The sequence below is a fragment of the Malus sylvestris genome, chromosome 13 (genome assembly GCF_916048215.2).
Source record: "Malus sylvestris chromosome 13, drMalSylv7.2, whole genome shotgun sequence".
Taxonomy (NCBI): Eukaryota; Viridiplantae; Streptophyta; class Magnoliopsida; order Rosales; family Rosaceae; genus Malus; species Malus sylvestris.
The window spans coordinates 7,845,248-7,873,192 of NC_062272.1; the positions used below are offsets into that span (position 1 = coordinate 7,845,248).

Consider the following 27,945-nt stretch of genomic DNA (forward strand, 5'->3'; position numbering starts at 1 on the left):
GATATGGACATCTCGTGGGACAAAAGTCAGAAAAAAACAATTGAAGATAAAAGAAAGGTGTTGGCGCCAGTGCCTAATATATAAGAGAGAGCTGGACAACTTGCCGGGTATATCAACCAAAAAACCTATCAAATCTCCAATTTTCAATTTTCAAAAAACCTATCTTAAAGAATTTTCTTCTTAGACGAGAGTTCAATGGCGGGCCTTGTTAGCTAAAACTTACGATTCCTTCAAGAAAAAGAAAGGTAAAAAAAAAAATTAAACAAGGTTTAGGTGTTCAGTTAACACCTAATTCTTGTCTTTGCACATCCATTATTTCATTTATAAATGTAAACCTAGAAAAATACCTTTTTATTAATAGAAAAGTGGGAAATTCACATACAAGATATCAGGTAAAAAGGTCAATACAATATGAGTATAAAATTGAATATTATGGTCGGTCATAGTGTTTCAATTGACATAGAAAAGTCTTGCTAGAAAGCTTAAAACTATCCCAATTCTTGTAGGATTTAATTCAGATTATCCTAGTCCTTGTGGGACTGGAAGTCTATTTTGCTGATGTACTTATAATATGTTTGGATCCTATGGTGATTCTAATATGAGAATTATTAGGATTGATTTCTTATAAGTAGTGGTCACTGCTTTCACAAAACGTACACTCGATATCAAATCTATTGTTAGTTTGAGTACTTTTGGTTTTGCAAGAGAGAATGTACACTCGACATCGAACTAAGACCTATTGTTAGTTTGAGTACTTTGAGTTTTGCAAGAGAGGAGAAGGTGCACTGTTTAGAATTCTACTTTGGCTTCTTCTTATACTGCTTTTACGGGTTAGTTTGTCATTGTGTTTATCGAATTGTGATTTTAATACTTGTATAAATTTGTGGTTCATGAGCTTAATCTCTTAACTTTTACTTTTGATAAGTTTAGTCTTACATGTGGTATCGGAGCCTAATATTGTTGCTCTTGAATTCAAATTGAAAGTTTTGACACTAAAACAGTAAAAGATTTGATAGTTAATTAGCAGGGATCAAATTTTGTTTGTGAGGAAATCTATAGGGCTTTCATAAGGTTTTATCTCGAATTCTTTTTTATCAAAACCTTTGTGCTCAGTTTCGAACATTTGTTATACCATGTCATTTTGCCTGTAAAATTGAGTGTCGTGCATCGATTAGATTTTGTTGGATATTATATAATATATACAAGTTATATTATATAATATCAAAGGGCTTCCAAGTATAAAGAAGCACAAACACGAATCTATTTCAATATATACATGGATGCATCGTGTGCTGGTGCATGTATCTGCTTTGCCATTAGCATTGGTTAAGCCAAAGTTTGAACTTATGAGCATATATGATTCATGATTGTTGTACAGGTTGAGTCTCATCAACTGTCATGATGAAGCAAATATGGTTAGTCTTTTCTGACGGTTTAAAAGAATGCTAACGATATGTATAAATGGTTATGCTTTGTTTTATGTATGAATCTCGATATATATAATTGTAGGAAGCGGCACATGCACGTCTTATTGTCAATTCCTGATTTTCAATTGGTTTGATTTATATCAAGTTTGGGTTGGACTGGATTTGACTGCATATCATATGCAATTCGGTAGGTATTATAAAGCAACAAATACAAATGCATAACAAAGTGGATGCCAATTGCTTTGTGATTTATGTATAATAGCATATATGAATGAAATCTGTATGCATATGGAGATAGCATTTGTGCATTAATTGTTTAAAAAAATTCTCATGATATCTCCATGTTTGATTCACCATACAATTTTGGCATTTGATTAATTACAGATCAATAAGAGTTTTGTGTTGCTTAATTTTTTTTGTAATAAAGAAAACATAATTATGGGAGCATCCATAGATTTTTTGAATGTCAATTACTGTGAATACATCAATTGGTTTTTGGGTTTATGCTAACATTAGTTTGGGATGGAATTTGAGGCTTACGGTATTATTACAGTTTTAAGTATGTGACAGATTCCTTATCGATTCGTGCATAGACGTTGTAATTATGGGCATGCGATTGTATCTATATCAAATAGAATTTGCATAAGTTTCTTTGCATATTGATACATGCATACAAGAAAATATATGAACAAATGAACGAACATATATGTGTAAATATGTTTTGGCTAGAATCGTTATTGTGCATATATGGTGGATCTGTATACATTGGTGTAATTTTGGGTTTTATTTTGTAATGCTCTTATTTTTCATTAGTTGACCCAAATTAGATTTTGTGGCGATATATATTAATCGTAGCCTTAAAATTTTACTTGTATGATTATATAGGTCAAGCTATAAATTTTGAGAATTAGCTTGTATCATCCATATACAGGGATGAGAAACAAATTAGCTTATGTGAGTTGTTGTCAATATTTTTGTACAACACAAATTGACATTGCCGAATGCATATTGATTTAATTTATGAATTCATAAGAAAGCCTATGCTTATTGTATTGTGAAAATCATGGAGTTTAAGATGTATGCTTATTGTATAGGTGTATTTGTGATTTCATTTATGATGCATGCTTCCGCTATTATGTTTTGATTGAAATCACAAATAGGGAGGAAGATGAATTTTGAGTTCTCCAGAAGAAATAGTGGTCTTGATTATCTCGTTTTAATCAAGACATATTGTTGTGATATATATCCAGACATTATCAAGATTTGGTTGATCTTGCTTGATGGATATTGAACTAGTTAGGATCAAATTGAATGCAAAAATATTGTGTTTGCTATTCTGATTTTGATCATTATTGAAACTGGTGATTTTGGGTTTATGTGAGATAAGTTTTTTCCGCATGGATCGAGACTATCTTTTGATACATAAATTGTTTGCATAATGGTTTAGGTGTATATGACTAAACTGAGATTATGCTGGTGAGGAATCAGGAACTAATTGGTTCATATCTCTAGTTTCTTTATTGGATGTGCAATACTTTTTGCTTATGCTTAAGTGGGAGAATCATATGTTCAAATGTAAGCATAAGGCTAAGAGCATTTAGACCAGCCATTATAATGCATTGGGATGCTTAAACTAGTTTATGGTTTTATTGAAGCAATTAGTTGCATTATTTGTGTTACTTAATTTGTTTAAGTAATGAGAATGATCCTATTATATTGGTTAGCATTTAAAAGGAAACGAATTTGGTTTCCATATGAATTCTGATTAGTCTTTCATTGTATTGGAATGACTTTAATTAATATAGTTGCCATTAACTTGTTTGTGTTAAGTATGGCCTAGATGAGTGGGAGCAAATTGGTTTGGTTTTGCTATATTGGTTCACATAATTACAATGTCCAAATTAAGTATGTTGTGACTTTTGGGTTAATTTTGCGATGTAACAGAAAAAATTCTTAACCATACTTTAAAATGCATTGGTAAGTTGTATGTGTGACAGCCCGTTCCGGAAAATAATTTCCGTTGACGTGAAATTACTAGTTTACCCTTGGACGTTAAGTTGTGTGGTGTATGACTTGTATTTAAGTTGGATTTATGATTTCCTAAGTTTTGGAACCACTTAGGAACTAAGAAAGACTAAATTTTGATTGGTTGGAGAGATTTGGTCCACACACTACACCTCACTTTCTCTCTCTCACTCCCGTGCCCTCTCTCTCTCAGACTCACACTTTCCCTCTTTTCCTGTCTTGTACGGACACAACCAGAAACCCTTGTAAACGTGACAGATCGAAGAAGAAAAATGGTACCATTGTGTTCCTAAGGTCCTCACGAGTTCAAAGATGCCAATTACAGGTAAGATTACCTTTGATTTCACGTCGAACCACAAAACCCGATTTGGGGTACTATTCATGCTCATGTAAAATGTTGATTTTTAGGGAATTTAAAGGACACAGGGAGCTTAAGGAGGTCTTTACGAAGCTCGGAGTACTTCGTTTGAAGAAATTGGATGTCGGAATCGTGAGAACGACAAGTTTTAAGGTTTGTCGGATTATCGAAGCTTTTTCCGGAGGGATTCCGATGGTTTCAGAGCTTGAATCAGGTATGGTTTTGTTCGTCGTTGTGAGATCTTTAAAATGGTTCAAGTTTCATAAATTTTAGGTTAAAATCGAAGAAGATATAAGGAAATGAAAATTTCCCAGTTTCTGGCGATGGCGGCGACCGCCGGAGCTGAAGGTAGAAAGAAGATGAGAGGATATTCCGTTAAGTTTAACGGAATATTCTAATGGCGTTAGGTCACGCCGTTAAGTTTTTTTTAATAAATAAACGGAATATTTTGGAATATACCTGACGGCGTCATTTGACACCGTCAGTGTGCCTGGCACATGGCCGCGCGTGGGGGGCGCGTCTGGCCATGCCTTAGCCCGCGCGTGGCGGCGCATGGGAGCTAGGAAAAATATTCTAAAAATTTGGGGATGATCTTGAGGTTGTGTAGGTCACTGTGGTATATTCATATACCCAAATTGAGCAATATATGAGAAGTTATTACCTATTGTTGATTATGTACGTTAAATAACGTTTATTCGGTTATTACGCCTATAGGTGAGACCTATTCTCAGGATGTGCGTAATCAATCGAGGCTCGGGGGCTACGACCCATCGACATATCTGTGAGTGGGCAGTTATTTTCAGTATCTATATATATATACTTGACGTTTTTCCCAGAAAACATATTTAAAGGAAATGTGATTTAAATGCCATGCTATGCCAATGCCTATATTTTATTTTAGTATATGCATTATCATAATTATGCATATTGTTGCATGGTGCTGTGGAGGCCCAGGTAAGCTCAGGTGAGTTATGTTTTGGTTATGTGAATTGTCAATGATGTGATATGTGATTGAATAATGTTGAGCTCATAAAACTGCACCTAGGGTGATTGTGATTTAGCTAGAGATATGATACATGCCTGTTTATTATGTCACCTCCCGCACCATATGCTCACATTGGATCTAATTTAGGTACATAGCCTTGTCATACATACCTTATTTATGGTTCCGACTCGTAGATGACTAGAGATTTATCGCCCGACTATTATGTGAGAGAAGTATTGAGCATAATTGTATTACACCCATTATCGTCGTACAGACCCTTGCATTTAGTTCCGACTATTGGGTAGTATGTTTCCATATAGGTCATTGTAGGGACTTCGGCTAGAGTGACTTTTGAGCTATGAAATTCAGCTGTATAGACTACCTCAGGGGTTCCGGCTAACATGTTATATTTCTATGAAATTATTCTTACTTGATTTGCTTACCCTATTATATCGTGGCATGGCATACATATGTTTATGATTATGTGAAGCATGATTGAAATGATATAATTACACATTAATTCTGGGAAAAATTATACTTGTTTTACGGCGAGGGATTAGTATATTCAAAGGAAAATAAGGTTTTTATGTAAATGTGTTTTACTGACCCACTCAACTTTGTTTTTCACCCCACCAGGTTTTAGTTAGCAAAGTTTGGTGGCCACGAGGAATTCAACGGTGTTTTGACAGATCCCGAAAAAGTAAGATTCACCCTCTGGTGTTGTATCTCAGTAATTGTCCTACTTGACTACAAATAGACTTTCTTATTGCTTTGAAAGTGTATTTATACACTTAGACTCTCACTAGCATCCTTTCTTAATTGGGATTGTTAGTCGCTTGGTTTTAAATTGTTAGTATTTCTCTTACTCTTTATCACTTCCGCTTTGCGCTCATGGCTACGTCACTCTTGTGGATGCAAATTTTCTCCTCTTCGATCTTGGACGATTTTGCACCTACAAAACAACTAGCACCTTAGGTTAAGGCCAAGAGCCTCACGCGCCCACGATGAATGGGGGGGGCTTTGGCCGAAGAACCTCCGATGCCAAAGTTAGAATTTTAGAGAGAAATAGTGTTTAGAGTATTTGTGATTTTTTGTGAGAGAGTTGGAATGAATTTTTGGTGAGAATATGTGTTTATTTATAGAGTTAGGGTTTGCCCTATTTTGAATAATAGTAGCCAGCCATAGGGTTTTTGTGGGGGTTAATTTCATGTTTAATTTGCCAATTTATTGGCTAATTAAATATGAAAAGAATAAATGGGTGGTTATAAAAATGAATGATTATTTTAATAAGGAAAATGGGAAAGATGAGGATGTGAATAGTGGGGGCCGGTTTTGGGCTATTAATTGGGTGATTTTAGGAGATATGGTAGGTTTATATTATTTAGCTAATTGATTAGCTAAATAATGAAATAGAAAATACTAGGTTTTGGGAAATACCTTATAGAAAGGATTTGATGAGAGAGGTTTTTAATTGTTACCTTTTTTGGGCACTTTTGACTTGATTGAAAGATGATTGCCCACTGCTCGCGCGTAGGAATCCTTGTATGCTTCGAGGGTATTTTTGTCCTCTTTTGTCCAAAAGTCCACGTGTCGCCTAGCGAATATTTTTGGCTCCACAAATGCCCCCACACCTGTTGGGCTGCTTGCAGAAAAGGGCAACAGGTGTAGAGATTTTCTCGCTTTAGGCAACTCTGAATTGATTCCTATTTTGTTGTTGATTCTCTCTTTAAATGGAAATTAGATCCTTCTAGGAAAGGGAAATAAATTTCTCTCAAAGCCTATTTAAGTCCACCTTAAGTGGGTTATTAAATCAACTTTGGAGAGCGATTTATTCTACCCAACAAGAGAGAGAAAGTTAGAGGATATTTGTTCCCCCTCCTCTAGCAATCTTCTACGTCTTGCCTGTGCAAAAGACCGTCTTTCGTTGATTTCTTCGTCTTTTCCGTGCCGCACCGATGTAATAAAAATTTAATTTTTCTTGCCTTCTTCTTGGATAGTGCTATTGCAGGGCAGCCATCGGGGTGGTGCCGCACGTCGGCTGGCATAGGCCAGGAGTCGGCTCGGCATGGGCCGATGAGGTATTGTGGTAGGGATCACTGCTTTAAGCTGCTTGACTTGGCTAGAACCAAGGGCAGCTTGTGCAGCTGGGGTCGAGGATTGTGGCACTGGGGCGCAGTGTTAGGCGAACCGCATGGCTCATGTCCTTTGGGCTCTTGGACTTGACTCGGGCCAGGCTGGCGATTGAGAGAAATAAGGAGATTGCGGGTCTCACGGGCTGCTGGAATGTTGGGCATGCAGGCCTCCTGCCTGCTGGAATACTGGGTTGAGCTCCCCTGCTGAGTACCATGAATGTCGTTGGCTGCTTAGTCCTCTTTGCTGAAAGAAATGTGGGCTGCTCCGGAAAGAGGAGGTAAAGAAGATCAAGGCGGATGCATTGGCTCATCTGATCGCTGTCGTGGAGCTTACTATGAATGAAGATGGAAAGAAGAGATCTTCCCCACCTGCTCATGAGATGCCAGTTAAGAAAAAACTGAAGACTTCTTCTGCTGCTCATGAGGGTCCGCTTGCTACCGAGAGGTATGTGATTGACATGACTTTTTCCAATGGGAAGAAATGTAAGGCTGCTAGATCTGAGCATGTGGCGTCTTCCATGTTGAGAATGGCTAGTACAATTGTGGATAAGATTACTCAGCGTAAATGTTTTATCATGCCCCCAGTGCCGAAGTCTGTACCAGGACGTTCTTTGGGAGCCAAGTCCGGTTCACCTTTGTAGAGACTTGCTATTATGAAGAGTGGTAAGGTGGACTCTGCTGCTAAAGTGGCGCCAAAGCCTGCTCCCTTTGCTGCTGAGATTGATTCGCCTCAGATTCAAGATCTTAAGCTTGCAATTTCTGAGCTTCGTTTCGCTACTTATGCTAAGAAGAGAGTGGATGAGCTGTAGCGCGTCCGTGTTAGTCTGCTTAAGAAGAATGAGCAGCTGAAGGGTGAGAAGGATGGGCTTGAGGTTTTAAGACCTTCTCTATTTCTCCGGAAGACTTGTTTGTTTTTACTTTTAAGGCTTCCATTGGTGAAGTAGTTGGAGAAGTTAGTGCCCAGACTAGGGCAGCCGGGGGTGAAGCGCCGGATGATGCCGCTGCTAAGAGCGTTACGGCTGTTGAAGGTGTGGCGATCGAGTAGTCGTGGGATGTCCAAGCTGCTGTGGTGTAGTATTTTAGGTAGCCTTTAGGATTTTCTTTGTTTTTCCTTGTAGCTCTTGTTTTGCTTGAACTCATTCGGCCTTTGCTAGTTGTTTATAAACATGTTTTCCTTCGTTTTTCTTCATCTTCACTTCTTTTGTTCATGCCCTAACCTTTAGACTTGATAGACCAGTGGCAGGCATGCTACTTTTTTATAAGCAGACAAACTCGCGTAGCCTATGCAGCCGTAAGTGTGGGTGTAGAACTTTGCAAAGTTGTTAGCCATAGGGTTGGCAGCCGGATGCCTTACTTACAGAAGTAGACAAGTCCGCGTAACCACTCGGCTGTTAACCTTGACTTTCTTCAATTCCGTAGGTTGCGTAGCAAGTATCACAACACTTTAGGACTTGGTGTAGGTTGTTCTGCGCTTGGTAGAGGTGAAGCTTATCGACTACGTAGCATGTCGGCAGTGGATAAAACTTCGTATATGCGCGCTAGCTTGTTTAACCTTTCACAAGAATGTGCGGTTGTATAAGTCTAGTGCGGCTTCACTGCTCGAAGGGCAAGCCGTAGGCAGTCTTCCGGAATCTGTAGGCTACCTTAGTGCACTCGGTAGCAGCTTTAGGATTCCAGGGCAGCCGTCCATCGGATGTACTGCGTAATGTGCCCTTTCCGTCTCTAGGGCCCGGTTCTCCACGGATTAGGCCAAGAGACCCAAAATCCTTCAGTTAGCTAAGCCTTGAAAAAGACCATTGCGGCTACTTCTAGGAATCCCGGCGCAAGCCATCGTGCATCTAGTTATACTAGGGCAGCCAGGCTCATCCACGTCTGGATATTCGGAGTGTAAAGTTTATCCTCCCGTCTTGGAGAGCTGACCCATATGGGTGTCGGAGAATTGGTTTACCCTCTCGCACTGGAGAGCATGGTTGGTCCCTCGAGGGGCGCAATTCCTGCGATGAGTCCCTAAGAAGGACGCAGTCTTCTTTTGAAGTGCATGAGTGATTAGTTGTTGTAAGCATGCAGCCAAGCCAAGTTGTGATTACTTCTAAATTCCTCATTGAAAAACGAGTGAAACGAACGAGAACTTTAGCTGTAAGGTAGGAACTGCATAACAACTGGATAGTCCTCAGCTTGTGAGGTGGTGCCCGTCGAGCTTATTGAGTCTTCAGGTTTTGATGTAGTGGGAGGTCACACATGGTACTTCTTCAGATTGTAGGCCATCCATTTCTTTTCAATCTTTTTGCCGCTTCATGGTGGTGAGGGTGTAATTACTCTTGCCCCCTACTCTGCTGATCTTGTACGGACCTTCCCAGATGGGATCCATCTTTTTGGAGCCTTCTCTGCCGGCAGTGATGAAGGCTTTTCTGCGTCGTCGACATGCAAATGCCAGAAGTCTCCATCGGGTGGAGTAGGCGCAGCTAGAGTGTGCTCGGCTACTTCTGAGGCATCGTTGGGCCGCTCTGTTGCGTCACCTAGGCTCGGCGTGAAGACGCAGTAGGGAGCTGTGGAGATGGGGCCATGTCATACGCAACAGGAGATGCTCAACTGCCGGTATTGGGCCACTCTAGAGTTGAATCATTGAGCAAGGGTCGGCTAGGGCCGTGTGATGCGCAGCAAGAAATGGTACTCAACTGCCGGTACATGTTGCTCCTATGTAGAATCTTTTAGGGTGACGAGGACAAAACTTGCTTTCGAGTATGTCATTCCAGTGTTACGTTCGTCAGAAAACTTTACATCCGCCAGGGTCTACGCCTTTATCGTCGCGCGTCTGGATTGGGCAGAATAGTACTTCATTAGGATGATTGCATGCGTTTGAAAGTAAAACTTGTGCTTCTGGGTTGCAACAACTATCGCCAAAGTTAGCTTTTGAATTTTTAATAACATCGAGGAGAGCTTTTGAACTGTAGAATACAGGTAACTGTGGAATACAGGTAGTCGGGCCCCCATCTCTTCTCGCATGATGGTAGAGCTTATTGCTACTTTAGATACCGTCAAACATGTGAATAAGTCCTCCGCTGCTTCTAGGGAGGTGATGTCGGGTACTTCTTCAAGTCCTTGAATGTGCATTGGCAAGCCTCATCCCAAAGTGCATACTTCTCTGCCAAAGCAAAAGAGTCTGCCAGAGTTAGATCTTCTTTCATGATCAATTTTCCGAATAGCGGGTGGTCTGCTGGAAGTCCTTTTTGGAAGGCTGCTCTAGCTATCGAGTCGTTGCATCCGACTATTTTTGCCTTCTCTACTTTGAACCTCCTCACATAGTCGCGAAGTGACTCCTTTGGGTTCTTCTTGACGTTGAACAAATGATCAGATTTCTTTTTGATCGAGCGATAGGATGAATATTCTTTGGTGAAAACCAAAGAAAGTTCGTAGAAATTCTGGATGGATTGTGGCGGCAGGGTGTAGAACCAATCTTGCGCCTCGCCTTGTAGAGTGGTGGTGAATATCTTGCACATAAGCTCATCGTTGTTTCGATAAAGGATCATTGCGCTTCGGTAGCGCTTTAAGTGTCTCTCCGGGTCTTCATCCCCTTTGAAATATGTGAAATGTGGCATGCTGAACTCTTGTGGAGGCTCTGCCTGCTCAATCTCCTCCGTGAAGGGTGACCTGCTTATGTTGGTTATGTTCCGTCGTAGTGCCTCGTCGGTGACCTCGTTGCGTTGGAAATCATGCAATCGCTTGGTCAAGAGTCTCTCTACTTCTTCCTGAATTTGCCTTTGTTGGGGTAGCGGAGCTCTCGGCTGCCCCCAGTCATGACTTGCTGGTCTAGGCTGCTCTTCCATGTGTTTGGCTCGTCTATGCCGCGGATGCAGTGCATGTGATGCGTTCCTAGTAGGCGAGCGAGTTCTTCGCATGCTGCTGGTTGAACTTGAGCTGGATTGAGTGACTGCTTCTCTCCGTCCGTCGTGCTGCCTACTCTGATGTGAGGTGGAGGACGCTCCTTGTGGGCTTAGGTGCGAATAGACACTTTGCCCGGAAGGTTGTTCATGTTGACTATTGGAGTATAACCCCAACCGTGAATGTATGTTCCTCCGTGGGCCTAGTCGAGAGTGCATGCTCCTTCGCGCTCTAAGACGGGAATGTACACTGCCCAAACGTTCGGCTCGTGGCTGCTTGCCGGGACGCTGCTGGAAATGTCCGTCTGCCCTTGTCCTACTTCGGGATACCTCGTCCGGGGCACGTTGGATCCCAATGTGTTGCAAAAGTTGATTCACCAAGGTTGTCTATTGTGCAAGGGCGCTCGTCAACTCTATGACTTGTCGAGACAAGTGTTGTTCGCCATTTGGATTGGAAGAGCTTGGAAGGAATGCGCCTCCTTGGGCAGTGGAAAGGTGGTAGACTCCGGGAGCGAGATTTAAGTTGGGAAATGTCAAATCCGCGAAAAAATATGGTAAGAATGCCCCCGGCTCGATGGTAGGTCCGGATGGTTGAGATAGTCTTGGGCCGACTTGGGCTGCTTGGAAAGCCACGGGAGCAGGCTGGGCCGTGAGAGTGGGCTGCTCGAAAGAAGCAGGCTGGACCACGGGAGTGGGTTGCTCGTCGGGGCTGGGTCACGAGAGCAGGCTGCTTGGCAAGAGCAGGCTGGGCCACGGGAGTGGGCTGCTTGGCAGGAGCAGGCTGGGCCACCGGAGTGGGCTGCTCGACGAAAGCAGGCTGGGCCACGGGAGTGGGCTGCTCGTCGGGAGCAGGCTGGGTCACAAGAGCAGGCTGCTCGGCAGGAGCAGGTTGGGTTGTGAGAGTGGGTTGCTTGATGGGAGCAGGCTGGATTATGGAAGCAGGCTGCTCAATGCGCGGTGCATGTGAATGCGAGGCTTGGGCTTGGGTCCACGTAAACTTGGATGGCACGGCTTGGATCGTGGTCTTGGTACCGTGAGCCTTGGATGGCACGGCTCGGGCCGTGGTGAAGGCTCCATGGACCTCGCCACGAGTGGCTACCGAAGTAGCCACCGCGGTGGTTCCCATGGTGGCCGTGGTGAAGGCACCATGGACCTCGCCGTGGGTGGCTACCGAGGTAGCCACCGCGGTGGTTCCCATGGTGGAAACTCGTGGTGGTGATGCCGCTCCCCTTATTGTCGCATTTTGCCTCAGGGATCTCCGGGCCGTGGTGAAGGCTCCATGGACCTCGCCACGAGTGGCTACCGAAGTAGCCACCGCGGTGGTTCCCATGGTGGCCGTGGTGAAGGCACCATGGACCTCACCGCGGATGGCTACCGAGGTAGCCACCACGGTGGTTCCCATGGTGGAAGCTCGTGATGATGATGCCGCTCCCCTTATTGTCGCATTTAGCCTCACGGATCTCCGCAATCCCATTTCTTGAACATTAGAATTTTCACTTGTGGAATTTTCTAAATTTCTAGCCATTATATTTTGCTTATACGTTTTATCAAAGAACCTTTGCAAGTAAAAAATTCTAATAATAAGAACGTATGAAAAATATTCAAATGGACTAGAAAATAAAGAAAAAATCTTTTTGTGCGAGAGTCTTCTACGAGTATGGATTTCAACTCTCAATGAAAGCACCAATTTGTGGATGCAAATTTTCTCCTCTTCGATCTTGGACGATTTTGCACCTACAAAACAACTAGCACCTTAGGTTAAGGCCAAGAGCCTCACGCGCCCACGATGAATGGGGGGGGCTTTGGCCGAAGAACCTCCGATGCCAAAGTTAGAATTTTAGAGAGAAATAGTGTTTAGAGTATTTGTGATTTTTTGTGAGAGAGTTGGAATGAATTTTTGGTGAGAATATGTGTTTATTTATAGAGTTAGGGTTTGCCCTATTTTGAATAATAGTAGCCAGCCATAGGGTTTTTGTGGGGGTTAATTTCATGTTTAATTTGCCAATTTATTGGCTAATTAAATATGAAAAGAATAAATGGGTGGTTATAAAAATGAATGATTATTTTAATAAGGAAAATGGGAAAGATGAGGATGTGAATAGTGGGGGCCGGTTTTGGGCTATTAATTGGGTGATTTTAGGAGATATGGTAGGTTTATATTATTTAGCTAATTGATTAGCTAAATAATGAAATAGAAAATACTAGGTTTTGGGAAATACCTTATAGAAAGGATTTGATGAGAGAGGTTTTTAATTGTTACCTTTTTTGGGCACTTTTGACTTGATTGAAAGATGATTGCCCACTGCTCGCGCGTAGGAATCCTTGTATGCTTCGAGGGTATTTTTGTCCTCTTTTGTCCAAAAGTCCACGTGTCGCCTAGCGAATATTTTTGGCTCCACAACTCTCACGTGACAGCTAGCACATCTCGACTCCGGTCTGGGTGTGTTAGTATGTGAGGTTAAGCTTTTGTTATCCAAAAGATTTGGTGATCACTTTTATGAATATGAAAGGCTATGTGATTAATATGTTTCATACTCAAGTGGGAGAACGTTAGAATGAGTATAAAACTGGATATTATGGTCGGTCACAGGGTTTCAATTGACATAGAAAAGTCTTGCTAGAAAGTTTAAAACTATCCTAATTCTTGTAGGATTTAATTCAGATTATCCTAGTCCTTGTGGGACTGGAAGTCTATTTTGTTGATGTACTCATAATGTGTTTGGATTCATAGTTGGTATCCTATGGTGATTCTAATAGGAGAATTATTAGGATTGATCTATTATAAATAGTGGTCACTGCTCTCACAAAACGTACACTCAATATCGAACCAAGACCTATTGTTAGTTTGAGTACTTTTGGTTTTGCAAGAGAGGAGAAGGTGCACTGTTTAGAAGTTTGCTTTGGCTTCTTCTTCTGCTGCTTTTACGGGTTAGTCTGTCACTGTGTTTGTCAAATTGTGATTCTAGTACTTGTATAAATTTGTGATTCATGAGCTTAATCTTTTAACTTATATTTTTGATAAATTTAGTCTTACAATATAACCATATATTGTCTGTTTTATTAACACATTTTTTGTATGGCAATTCACTCAGCAGAGAGCAAATGATGGCGATGCTGCGAAGGCATTCAATTTTAGAGCTAATTAAGGAACAATCAATGCCACTAGTGTTCGTAGTTTTTACAAGTGCTTTGGAGTTTTGGGTTTGACCATTCAATGGTGGAAACTGTAGAAACTTGTAGACAATCGGAAGCAAATCGATTTGTCGTGAGACTATGGCGGCCATACCATGTAGAATCCTAATATCTTATCAAGAGAGAGAGAGAGAGAGAGAGAGAGAGAGAGAGAGAATGGATATGTGAAGAATGAATTCTCATTAGCTTTTACAGCACACTTTACAAAGGGATATAGACTTATAAATAACTATCTATTGCTTAGTCACCACTCTTACATAACAACCTTATCTACTCATTACTTAATCACTAAGGTAGATTACTTACCACTAAAGTAAGTATTAATCTAGTGACGTGAGTGCACTGTGATATGGTGATCCTCTAATATTCTTAACACAAACCAAACATGCATAATGAGAAACTCCGTTCATTTTACTTGGTTTTTCCCAGTGCAATTTATTTGACCAATTAAAGCATCAAATTTTCATCTTTCTGAACTTGCGCAACAAAATAGTCAAAGCATGATACCTTGAAGATGATATCCTTATCATTATGTTATCATTTTGTGCGCGAAGGTCACCAGACCCGAGTTGACAACTGCGAACTCGAACTTTCACTCACGATCATCAGGACCACGTCATCCGATAAAAATTTATGATCATTATTCTCTCTAGTGAAAATCAGGGGTTTAGGGTTCCACATCACGATTTCACGTCGGATTGATGTTGTTCTCGCAATTTCACAATCAGGAATTTCAAACCATGACGGTGGGATTGCTAAGAGTTTCTAGTTAGGGCATTATTATCTGTTTGCCTATTTCCTGTCTGTGGAGTTTGGGGCAGTATGACTGGGGATGGTTGCTAGAAAAGGGTGGAGGAAAATGGCTCGTGGTTGTGTTTGCGACGATGACAATAGAGGAGAAAAAAACGGAGGGCGAAGAAGGCGACAAAAAGAATATGCATAGCATATTAGCATCTAGGATTTCTTTCCATTTTCTTTTTTTTACTTTTTTTTTGTGTATTGTGCTTTTTTATTAATCTATTTATTCACAAAGCATTTTTTAATTTTAAACTATTAAATGAAAGGGTAAATTAGTCTTTAGGGGGTGATACAAAAGAAAATTAAAATATTAGTGTTATTTCTCAAATCTGAAAGGGTTTTGTGAAAATACGATAAACCTTAATGAGAATTAGTGAAACTAGCTCTTAATGAAATATGGATAAAAAAAAAAAAGGACATGGACATGGACAACATCTATCACCTAACTTTTTTGTTCACTCAACAAATTAAAGCCCAAGCCACCAGTCAACTAACTTGTAAGAATCACTTTTATGAAAATACGATAAATCTCAAGTAGTGTTAGTGTAATTAATTTTTAATTATATTTTGATAAAAAGAAGAGGACATGGAGAACATCCATCACCTAACTTTTTTGTTCAAAACTTGAATGTTCAATATCTCATCACGTAGGAACAAGAAATGGTAGGGAGGGAATTGCAAATAGAGATACTATTGAGGCTTCACTTAACAAATTAAAGGAGCCATTGAGCGGCCAGTCAACTAACTTCTAAGAATCGCTTTTTAAAAATACGATAAATCTCAAGAAGTGTTAGTGTAATTAATCTTTAGTTATATATGACAAAAAGAAAAGGACACGGAGAACATATTACCTAACTTTTTGTTCAAAAGTTGAACGTCTAACCTCTCATCACATAGGAATAAGAATTAGGAGGGAGGCAGGCAATTGCAAATAGAGATGCTATTAAGGTTTCACTCAACAAATTAAAGGAGTCGTTGAGCCGCCATTCAACTGATTTGTAAGAATCGTTATTGTGAAAATACGACAAACCTCAAGGAGAATGTAAGTAATTCTTAATTACATATGAACAAAAAGAAAAGAACACCAAGAACATCCATCACCGAACTTTTTTGTTCATAACGTGAATGTCCAATCTCTCATCACGTAGGAGCAATAATTAGGAAGGAGAGAATAGCAGATAGATATACTATAGAGATTCTAAAAATTATATGGTAGAAACTATTTGGTAAAATATTTTTTCATTTCACACACATAATGTCACAACTTAGGTGTATATATATACAACAAACTATCAGATTATCTTAACCACTAAGATAACAACTAAGAAGGTATATTTACAATGTTACCCTTTATATCCCCCCTCAAACTGAACTTAGGTAGTCGAAGTTGAAGTTTGTCACGAAGAAAGAGAAATCTGAGCTTGGACAAAGACTTTGTGCAGATATCAGCTACTTGATCTTGAGTGCAGACAAACTGGACAAAGATCTGTTTAGCAAGAACTTTTTCCCGAATGTAATGATAGTCTATTTCTACATGCTTTGTCCGAGCATGAAAAATAGGATTTTTTTGCTAGGGATATAGCCGAAATGTTATCACACCAGAGTTGAGGCGTTGAAGGCAGACAATAGCCAATATCCACCAGTAACTGACAAAGCCAGGTTATTTCAGAAGCAATGTTAGCTAGAGATCTGTACTCTGCCTCTGTGGAAGATCTAGCAACAGTTGGTTGCTTCTTTGCACTCCAGCTAATCAAGGAGTTTCCCAGAAATACACAATAACCTCCAGTGGATCGTCTGTTAAGAGCACAGCCAGCCCAATCAGCGTGAGAGAATGCTATGATAGTAGGCGGAGTTGAACACTTGGAGAACCAGAGACCAATGCCAAGAGATCCCTTGAGATATCGGAGGATACGCTTAACAGCCTGAAAGTGTGAAACTCTGGATTGTGCATATATTGACATACAAGATTAATTGCAAAACTGAGATCGAGACGTGTCCAAGTGAGATATTGGAGAGCACCAACTAGTGAACGATACTCAGAAGCATTTTGACATAAGTGAGAATCATGATCAAGTTTAGAGGTGCTGAGAGGGGTACTGCAAAGTTTGGCTCCAGTCATGTTTGCTTTGGATAGCAAATCCAATATGTATTTGTTCTGAGAGAGAAAAATACCGGAGGAGGATCGTTGAACTTCAAGACCGAGGAAATAGTGTAGAGGACCTAAATCCTTGATTGGGAACATGAAGCTAAGTTGCTGAATAACTTGTTGACATGCTGCTGAATTTGGACCGGTAACCAAAATATCATCAACATAGACAAGAATGAAAATCATATCTGGACCCTTTTTGATAAACAATGAATGATCACTGTGAGATCCAAAAAATCCAAGAGAATGAAGAGCACCATGAAGCTTGTCATACCAAGCCTGCGGAGCTTGTTTTAAACCATACAGAGAACGATGCAAGTGGCAGACATGAAATGGTTTAGTTGAATCTTCAAATCTAGGAAGTTGCTACATAAAAATTGATTCATTGAGTGTCCTATGTAAGAAAGCATTGCTGACATCAAGTTGGTTCAATAACCAATCAAATTGAACTGCAAGAGTGAGGAGAAGTCGAATGGTAACAGGCTTAGCTACCGGACTGAAGGTTTCAGTATAGTCTAAACCTTCCTGTTGATTGAATCCCTTGGCAACGAGCCGAGCTTTGTACCTGTCTATAGTGCCATCTGGCTTTCTCTTGATACGGAAGACCCATTTGCAACCTACAATGTCCTGTGATGGAGTCTTGGGAACAAGAGACCATGTTCCAGTGTTGATAAGAGCATTGACTTCCTCTTGCATGGCCTGGCTCCAATGAGGGTATTTGGAGGCTTGAAGATAGGTATTAGGTATGTAATCCACTGAGAGATGAGATGGTAGAGGGTGTTTAGTGGCAGTGAGTGCTTTAGGTTTGAAAATGCTAGATTTTGACCGTGTTTGCATTGGATGATTGTTAATGGGTTGATTAGAAATGGAAGGAATGGAATCTGGAACTGACATTATAGGACTTGAGATAGTAGTGGAGGAATGGTTATGGGATAAGATAGGTGGTGTACTTGAAGAGGATCTAGGCAATGAGGTGTTAGTACCAGAGGAAGAAGAAATAGGAAATGTAAAGGTAAGATTAGATGGGTCAAATGATCCGAGCTTAGGATACAAGGGTGGTAATGGGGTTGTGGTGTTTGACATATTATGAAAAGGAAAACTGGATTCATTGAAAAGAACATGCCTGGAAATGTATACTCTATTGGTTGCATGATCAAGGCACTTATAGCCCTTGTGATTCAGACTATATCCAAGAAAGACACATGCTTTGCTTTTAAGATCCAGCTTTGAAGAAGTATAAGGTTTGAGCCATGGGAAACAAGCACAACCAAAGACCTTTAAAAACTCATAGTTTGGAGCTCGATGATATAGAGATTCCCAAGGAGACTGTTGGGATGCAATGGGCAATCTGTTAATAAGATAGATTTATGTGGTGAAAGCCTCAACCTAATAGATGTAGGGTACTTTTGAAGCTGCCAAAAGAGTGCAAGCAGTTTCAACTAAATAACGATGCTTGTGTTCTACACACCCATTTTGTTCAGGTGTGTGGGGGCAAGTGAGTTGATGTTGAATGCCATGTGTAGCCAAGAAGTTAGAGAAATGAGTACTTAAGTACTCTCCACCATAATCAGTCCTCAAAGTAATGATGTTGGTACTCAGAGAATTCTCAACCAGAGATTTGTATTGCATAAAAGTTGACAGTACATCATATTTGCATTTCAGAGGATAAAACCAGCAATATCTAGTAAAGTCATCCACAAAAATGATATAGTACCGAAAACCTTGAGAATATGCTATAGGTGATGGTCCCCAAACATCCGTGTGGATGAGTTCTAGAGGTTTGCTAGTTGTACAAGAAGTAGATACAAAAGGAAGCTTGGAGCTTTTACCTAATGCACAATCTGAGCAGAATGTTGTATTTGTATGAGCTAAAACAGGAATACAGGATTTTGAAGCAAGTTTATTGAGAATCTTGATTGATGGGTGACCCAATCTTTGATGCCAAACATCATTAGAAGCTTTTGCAGAAGCTGTGAGTGCCTTATGATGACCATTTGCAGATGAGTGAAAATGAAAAGGATAAAACCCTTGCTGAACAGGACCTTTAAACGCATCCTCCCTGAAGAAATATCCTTCACAGTGAAGTGAGAGGGATAAAGATGCAATGAACAGTGATTATCAATCAGAAATTGATTTGCAGATAGAAGGTTATGTTTTAATGCAGGCACATATAGTACTTTATTGAGTGTAAAAGCACTAGTAGAAGTATTCAAAATAGTAGAACCAGAGTGAGTGATGGGCAAACCTTTGCCATCACCAATGTACACTTGTTCTAGACCTGTGTATGCTTCAGGATTCTGCAGAGTTGCATAAGAGTTGGGCGTGTGTGATGTGGCTCCGGAATCGACAATCCAAGTAGGATTGGATGAAGAAGTATTAGCAACCATTGCTGCAGAAGAGGATTTTCCACCATAAGCCAGATTCATGCGATGAGGACAATCACATGCTTCATGATCAAACTGATGACAAATCTGACAGGGATTTTTCTTAGTATAGGATGAAAAATTGTTGTGACCTCCACGAGTATGATGCTGATTATTACCACGGTTGTTAGAGAATCATTGATTATTAGAGGATCTATAATTTCCATGATTGAAATGACTTCGATTATGAGGACGATCCATTCCACGACTTTGATTGCTGAAGGTAGAAGGAGACTGAGCCACAAAAGCCTAAGAGTTAGGATTGGAAATAAGAAGATGAAGGATGCCTGCAGATGTGTTAAACGCCTGAAAAGATGATGCCTCAGAGATTCTTTTCTTGCGAGTGGCTAATTGAATCTCTTTGCTAAGGAGGAAGCCATGGAGTTCATCAATTGTTGTAGATCCGAGACGGAATTGAATAGCATCAACAAATGAGTCATACTTTAGGGGAAGGCTATGAAGAGTAACAGAGATCAGATCGGAATCGTTAACCGAAGAGTTGGCACTAGTAAGAGCATCAACAATTGCCTCAATTTGCTGAAGATATTGAGCAGCATTTGAATTTCCTTTGGTAAGATTACGAAGACGAGAGCGTAACTCATGAATATGAGACTGAGAAGCCGTGGCAAGACGTGATTCCAATTTCGCCCAAAGATCACGAGCGGAATTCACACCAACAATATATGGAATTATGTATTCATAGAGCGTGGAGTTGAGCTAGATGTGAATATTTTGATCATTCTCATACCAAGAAACATAAGCAGGATTGAGAGTGCGATTGCTCGAAGAATCAAGAAGAAAGTGAGGCGGTGCCGCTATAGATCCATCAATATGACCAGTAAGGTTGTAGCGGCGAAAAATCGGGGCAAAGAGAGCACTCCAGGTCAAGTAATTTGTGGTGGTAAGCTTGATTGGCACCATGGATCCAATGTTTTGGATCGTGATTGAGGTAGAATTTGAAGAATTAGGGTTTGAAGATTCAGTCGGAAGGGGATGAATTGGAGAAGCCGATTCCGACGAAGGAGACGCCATTGTCAGATAGACAATGAAGGTAGAGAGCACGATCGAAGATCTCGAACATGATCGAAGAATCGATCAAGAACACAGAGAGAAGCAGGAAAGGTAGGATCGAAGAGCGGAAGTCGTTAGACAGAGAAGGCGATTGATACCATATTTGGTAAAATATATTTTCATTTCACACACATAATGTTACAACTTAGGTGTATATATATACAACAAACTATCAGATTATCTTGACCACTAAGATAACAACTAAGAAGGTATATTTACAATGTTACCCTTTATAGAAACTTCATGTAGATATCAAACTGGGTTCTCCTATAACATGGGCACAACTATGAGAGGCTGAGTTTTCTCTGTAAAGTGAGACCAAACTTCTAATCCACGTTCATGGCCTCTGGTGCAACTCTATCTTCAAGCTTCCAATTATCAAAGCAGTTAATAAGCAAACCCTGTAAACAGAGAAAGAAATAACTATCTCAAAGAATAAGAAAGGTTGTTTAGAGAAAGAAAGTATTTGTTTGTATTGTATTTTCATGAAATCACAGATTACACTTACACAAATGTATATATGTCTAACTATCTTAGCTTAACTACTAAGCTAAGATAAAGCTCACAAGATGTTGACACTTGTCACAATCTAAGTTCATGATATGCTAACCAACTTAACCACCTTACACACTATATCTAACATCCTCCCTCAATCTCAGAGTGAGGCTTGCCAAGTCTGAGATTGTAGCAATGTGTGTGAAACAAAGGAGTAGAGAGTCCCTTTGTAAGAATATCAGCAAATTGGTCATTTGATGAAACGAATTGCACTTGCAGTAGCTTCTTGGCAACTCTCTCTCGGATGAAATGGACATCTACTTCAATATGTTTAGTTCTCTGATGCATGACAAGATTGTAAGCAAGAGCAATGGTAGAAAGATTGTCATAGAACAAAGTTGTTGGACCAGAAACCTCAATCTGCATAAACTGAAGTAATTGTTTGATCCAATTGATTTCGGCAGAAGTGCTTGAGAGTGCTCGATATTCAGCCTCTATAGATGATCTAGAGACTGTGTTTTGTTTCTTGGATGACCAAGAAATAGGATTTGGTCAGATATACACAACCAAACCTGTTGTAGATCTACGTTCATTTGGGTCACCCGCCCAGTCTGCATCACTAAAGGCATGAAGATCCAAATCCCCTTTGCTAAACTGAATGCCAAAATCAATAGTGCCTTGCAAATACCTGAGAAAACGTTTCACATCAGCATAGTGTGATTCCATAGGGCAATGCATAAATTGACAGACTTGATAAACCGAGAATGCGATATCAGGTCTGGTAAAAGTCAGGTATTGAATAGCACCTACAATGCTTCTATACAAAGATGGATTATTGAAAGGATGTCCATCATCTTTTACCAATCTGTTATACGGTAAGCAAGGAGTAGGGCACGGTTTAGAACGAACGATATCTGCTTTTCCCAACAAATCTGTCACATATTCTTTAAATCCCACTAGAATTCTGTGTGATTTGAATCCCAAGAAAATAATGAAGAGAACCAAGATCTTTAATATCAAATTCTTTGGTCAAAGCCCCAATAGTGATATCAATAGCAGCTGAATCACTCCATGTGATGAGTATATCATCAACATAAAGGAGTAGGATAACCACATACTTGCCAACATGTTTAACAAACAATGAGGGATCAGAATATGTTGAAGGGAATCCTAGATAAGGAAGAAATGAGGTAAACCTGTCATTCCATGCCCTTGGGGCTTGTTTTAAGCCATACAAGGACTTGTAGTCGGCAAACATGTGCAGGATAGTGAGGATCACTAAACCCGGGTGGCTGTGTCATGTACACCTCTTCCTGAAGAATGCCATGAAGAAAGGCATTCTTGACATCAAGTTGTCGTACTGACCATCCAAAATTAGCTGCTAATGCCAAAACCAACCTCACAGTTGTAGGTTTAACAACCGGGCTAAAAGTTTCTCCATAATTAATACCCTCTTCTTGATTAAACCCTTTGGCAACAAGGCGGGCTTTATACCGGGAAATAGAACCATCAGCATGCTTCTTGATCTTAAACACCCACTTACACCCTACCAAATTTTTATTATGAGGCAGTGGAACTAAAGACCAAGTATGTTGAGTGTGAAGAGCCTGCAACTCTTCTTCCATAGCAGATAACCACACTGGAGACTTAAGAGCAGACTTGTAAGTGGCAGGTTCAACTTGTGAAATATCAACCGTTTCACTCTCTTGAACTACTGAAAGAAAAGCCTTCTTTTTCGAAATACCACTCTTAGCGCGTGTTTGCATAGAGTGAGTATTCATAGGAGGAATTGGAAGAATAATCTGCAAACTATCAGGTTGAAACTCATGTTGCAGTTCAATTGCAGTAGTACTCGGAGTTGCAAAAGTGAACTCATGAGAAGGCTCAAAACATACCCCACTTGGAATCTCAGGAACCACAGGGAGTACAGAAGAGGATTGGTGATCTGTGGATGCAGTAATGGATTGTAATGAACTAGAAGTACCACTGTGTTGAGTAGATTGGGATGACATAGTATCAGACAAGGTAGATGACATAGACACAATATGATTTTCATGGTTAACTAATATGGAAGAGATGATGGAAAAACAACAGAATTAAAAGTAGAATGGAGGTTGACAGAACATTTAGCAGAGAGAGAAGGGTATGGAAGTTCAGACTCATCAAAAACTACATGTCTAGAAATATAAAACTTGGTAGAAAAAATGTCATAACAAATGAAACCCTTGTATTTGGAAGCATAACCAAGAAAGATACATTTGGATGTCTTAGGTTGCAATTTGGTACTATTATATGGTTTTAGTAAAGGAAATATTGAACAACCAAAAACTTTGAGATGATGTATATCTGGAACAGCACCAAATAACAATTCAAATGGAGATTGATTTTGAAGAATAGGTGAAGGCATGCGATTTATAAGATACACAACAGTTTGACACGCAAAAGACCAGAACATGGGTGGTAGAGAAGCAGTTTGCAAAAGGGTTATGGTTGTTTCAATGATATGCCGATGCTTCTTTTCGGCCAAACCATTTTGCTCAGGTGTATAAGGGCAAGACAATTGATGTTTAATCCCTTTGTCCAGTAAAACTTGTTGAAATGATTTACTAAGATATTCACCCCCACCATCACTCTGTAATATTTTGATAGAAGTGGCAAAATGATTGGACACATAATTGGAAAAACCAACAAAAGTAGAGAAAACATCACTTTTATTGATAAGAGGAAATAGCCAACAATGTCTTGTGCATTTATCAATGAATGTCACATAATACTGAAAACCATCTATTGAATTACAAGGAGAGGGACCCCAAACATCACTATGAATGACTTGAAATGGATGAATGGACTTAGACACAGAGTTGACAAATGGCAGTTTACAGAATTTACCTTCCATAGAAGTATGACACATCACAGACAGTGAATCAGGTAAAACAGACACATTACATTTCTTTAACATTAGAGACACCACAGAATTGGAAGGGTGACCTAGCCTATTATGCCAGAGACCAGAAGATACACGATGTCCAAAATAAGCAGTGGGAGCCGAAGAAGTGATAACCTTCTTCTTAGCAGAAATTGGGATAGGGTACAATACATTGCTGCATTTGCCTCGAAAGAGAATCATCCTTGTGGCTTTGTCCTGGATCCAGAAAGAGAATGCATCATATATTAGCCAACAATTGTTGTCCAAACAAAGTCTATGCACAGATAAAAGATTCTGAGATAAACGAGGAACATAAAGAACTGAATTTAGTTGCAACGGTTTGAAGGAAGTGTGAAGAGTAGAAGAACCAATATGAGAAATCGATAAACCTGCACCACTCGCAGTCTGAATGGTGTCATTAGTAGGGTATGAGGAAGCCAATGAAAATCTAGTCAAATTTGCAATCATAAGGGAAGAAGCTCCGGAATCAGTAAGCCACAGTTGTTGAGAAGGGCACTTGGTTCATGAGATTGAGATGTCGAATCATGCATAGTTGTCGGAGCTTGAGAAGACATAGTAGAATTCCTGAAGTGACAGTATTTGGCACTATGATTCTTCTTCCCACAGATTTTACAACCTTCAGAAACTGCATTATCAGAATTTCGAAATCTGCAGCTAGGAGCTATGCTGAAATTTACCCTTGTTTTTGTTCTTACTATAATTCGATTTGAACCCAGAAGAACCCCCATATGAAGGACCATTGGAAGAATCTCCAGTTTTGGTATAATCTCCATAAGACGGTGAATGACTGCCATTATTTCTAGCAACCATAGCAAATAAGAAATGAGTAATAAGGACATTGTCAACCATTGCTTCTTCAACAAGTAACTGAGACCGGAGATCCTTCATGGAAATCACATTCTCACGGCCTCGAATAATAGATCGTAGAGTATTGTATTCAAATGGAAGGCCGTTCAAGGTTAAGATGACTATATCATCATCATCAAAATGAACCCCAGCAGCAACCAGATAGTCCCAAGCTTCTTTAATTCATTGCAAGTATTGAGAAATTGAATCAGTATCTTTCTTGAAGTTCTGCAACTCAGATTTCATCTGAAAAATCATAGCTTGAGTAACAATAGAGAATTGTTCTTTGAGACGCACCCACAGATCACGAGCACTAGTACTACCGATGACACAAGAGACCGCTAGGGGAGATAAAGTGGCGGTGATCAATTGCATCAATGCCCTATCGTGCATCTTCCAAACCTTGAACTCATCACTTTCAATCAGAGAACCCCCATCACTTGAAGAAACATTAGAGTCTCTAGAAGTAGAAGCAACAAACCATAGAGGGCAGATATGAGACTCATCAACAAAACCCATAAGACCATGACCTTCAAGAAGCAAGTCGATCTGAAAATTCCAAGTAAGATAATTGGAATCATCAAGTTTAACATTCACAGATGAAGAAACTGTGGAGATGAGAGACGTTATAGGAGATTGAAGAATCTGCAAATGAGCAGAAGTCACCATTGCAGAGATCCGAGACAACCCAGATAAAGGTTTTCACTGAGAAATTATAACAAACACTTGGTGTGCAGAGAAGAAGATACATCGAGTGTAAAGGATAGAGAGTAATCACGGCCCCAAGAGAGAGAGAGCAATCGTGAATCACAGTAGAACGCGGAAGTAAAAGAACCAAGATCAAGAAACCGTCAAGCCGAAGCTTTTCAAGCGAAAGATACCATGTAAACAGAGAAAGAAAGAACTATCTCAAAGAATAAGAAAGGTTGTTTAGAGAAAGAAAGTATTTGTTTGTATTGTATTTTCATGAAATCACATATTACACTTACACAAATGTATATATGTCTAACTATCTTAGCTTAACTACTAAGCTAAGATAAAACTCACAAGATGTTAACACTTGTCACAATCTAAGTTCATGATATGCTAACCAACTTAACCACCTTACACACTATATCTAACAAACCCAACATCAAGTTCACCATTCTTACTGCCAATGGCAAGCTAGGACATATTGTCCTCCCACCACCAAACAGAATAAGCTCAAAGTTCTTGCCGGTAACATCAATTTCCGATCCCAAAAACCTCTCTAGCTAGCAAAAATGAATTCGGGTTGTCCCAAATGCTAGGGTCTCTGTTGATGGCCTATGCATTGACAAACACTTGTGTGCCATTTGGTACAGTGTACCTGCAGATTTCTACATCTGTTTTAGCTTTTCGGGGAAGTAGTTAAGGTGCTGCTGGGTCAATCAAAAGGTATATTTGATTATTGCTTGTAAGTAAGGGAGTTGACCAATGTCATATTCTTCAACCGGTTTTCCTTTTCTGATGATCTGCTTCAGCTCTACTTGAGCTTTGGACAATTTTTCAGGGTCACAGAGTAGCTCAGCAATTGCCTTTTCCAATGTGAATGACGTTGTATCTGTTCCCATAGTAAATAGATTCTGTAATGAACCAACAAAACAATCATAGTCATCGATATAGCCTCTAAGCAATCCTTAAGTATACACAACAAAAAACGACAGGTCCAGGGGCTCCACTCTAACCAATCATAGTCATCGCTATTCAATGTTGAAATTTTTTACAACGACGGGTCCAGGGGTTCCACTATAACGACACCAATACTGTTACTAATTTTACCACATGCCCAATTTGTCAAGTGTGGGGTTTTACCACAAAAAACCTTGGTATTAGAGTAAGGTAATCATATTTAAAGCCACCCTTGTTGACTTCCCCCACCGATCTGGGACTACCAATACGCCCCCTCACGTGTAACCCCCTTTGGTGGTTCACACGTGGAGATCCACATATCGGCAATTGAAACTCAACAAGCCAGCTCCAATGGTGTCTAGACTTGTTTTTAATCTTTTCAGGAAGTGCTTCTTAAGAACTCAGATGCTGGCTCTATGTTAAGAGTCCAAGCTTGTTTCCAAGCCCACATTTCCTAGTGACAAGCTTTCGGCTTGCATGAGCCCGTAACAATGGGCTCTGATACCATGTTGATATTTTATAGATCAAAGGGTCTGGGGGGCCTCACTCTAACGACACTGGTATTGTCCCCAACTTTACCACACCACATGCCCAATCCGTTAGGTGTGAGATATTACCACAAAAGACATTGGTATTAGTTAGAGTAGAGTAATTATATTTAAAGCCACCCTTATTGACTTTTCCCACCGATGTAGGACTGCCAACATTTGAGAATAATTGAGAGCAACAAAATTAGAGGGTAAATATGTAGTAGCAACTAACCAGGAACAAATGTTGAGTTTCATCAGTGTCCATATATATCCTCAATTTTTCTCTTCACTAATGTTTATTAAGGTATTTAACATATCATTAGTCATATGATATAATCAAGTTTTTTTCTTGATTCAAACCTTTGCATGACCAAGCGGTCAAAGAGTTCAAACATTCTGGGAGTGACTAGTCAAACGTTGCCTTATCCTCATCGGATCAATCTTCTTAAGCACAGGAAAGAAGTCTACCAAGTTTGGTTTGCCAGCCTCTTCCATAAATACTCCACGCTAACTATTTGAACTCTCTAGCCCTCTCAATATGTGAGTCCACTAAATCCACAAAGAAGACAGTACGTGATAGAAAATTGAGCGTAGTTTTTGAAAGCAACCCTTCCAATTTCTACCGCCTCGCCTTTTACAAGGCTTTCTTTGACATCAGCAACGAGCTCTTGCACTTTTAATTGACGGTTGCCTTCAATGGCGGATTTAGGAAAAATTATTCGGAGGGTCACATGTAAAATTTCACAAACATTTTTTAGACACATAATAACCTTAAAAATTAAACCATAGTTCCTTATTCATAACCTATAGAATAAATAACAATACAAGTAACAATAGTCAATGACACATTTTCATATTTTGAAAACACTCCATCATAGCTTAATTATCAACGGAAGATAAAACATTGCTCTTATTATAAATCACCATGCTATCACTCCATCATAGCCAAGGTATAAATCATTCTGTTACGCAATGTACTCTTCACACTATTGATAGCGGAAATGACTTTCTCCACTGAAGCATTAGCAACGGGTAAAACCAA

General features: G+C 39.9%; 1 pseudogene; it reads right to left on the bottom strand.

The window, feature by feature from the left end:
- Positions 1–20,719: 20,719 nt before the first annotated feature.
- Positions 20,720–27,667, bottom strand: LOC126595210 (geraniol 8-hydroxylase-like; annotated as a pseudogene).
- Between the last annotated feature and the right edge of the window lie 278 nt (positions 27,668–27,945).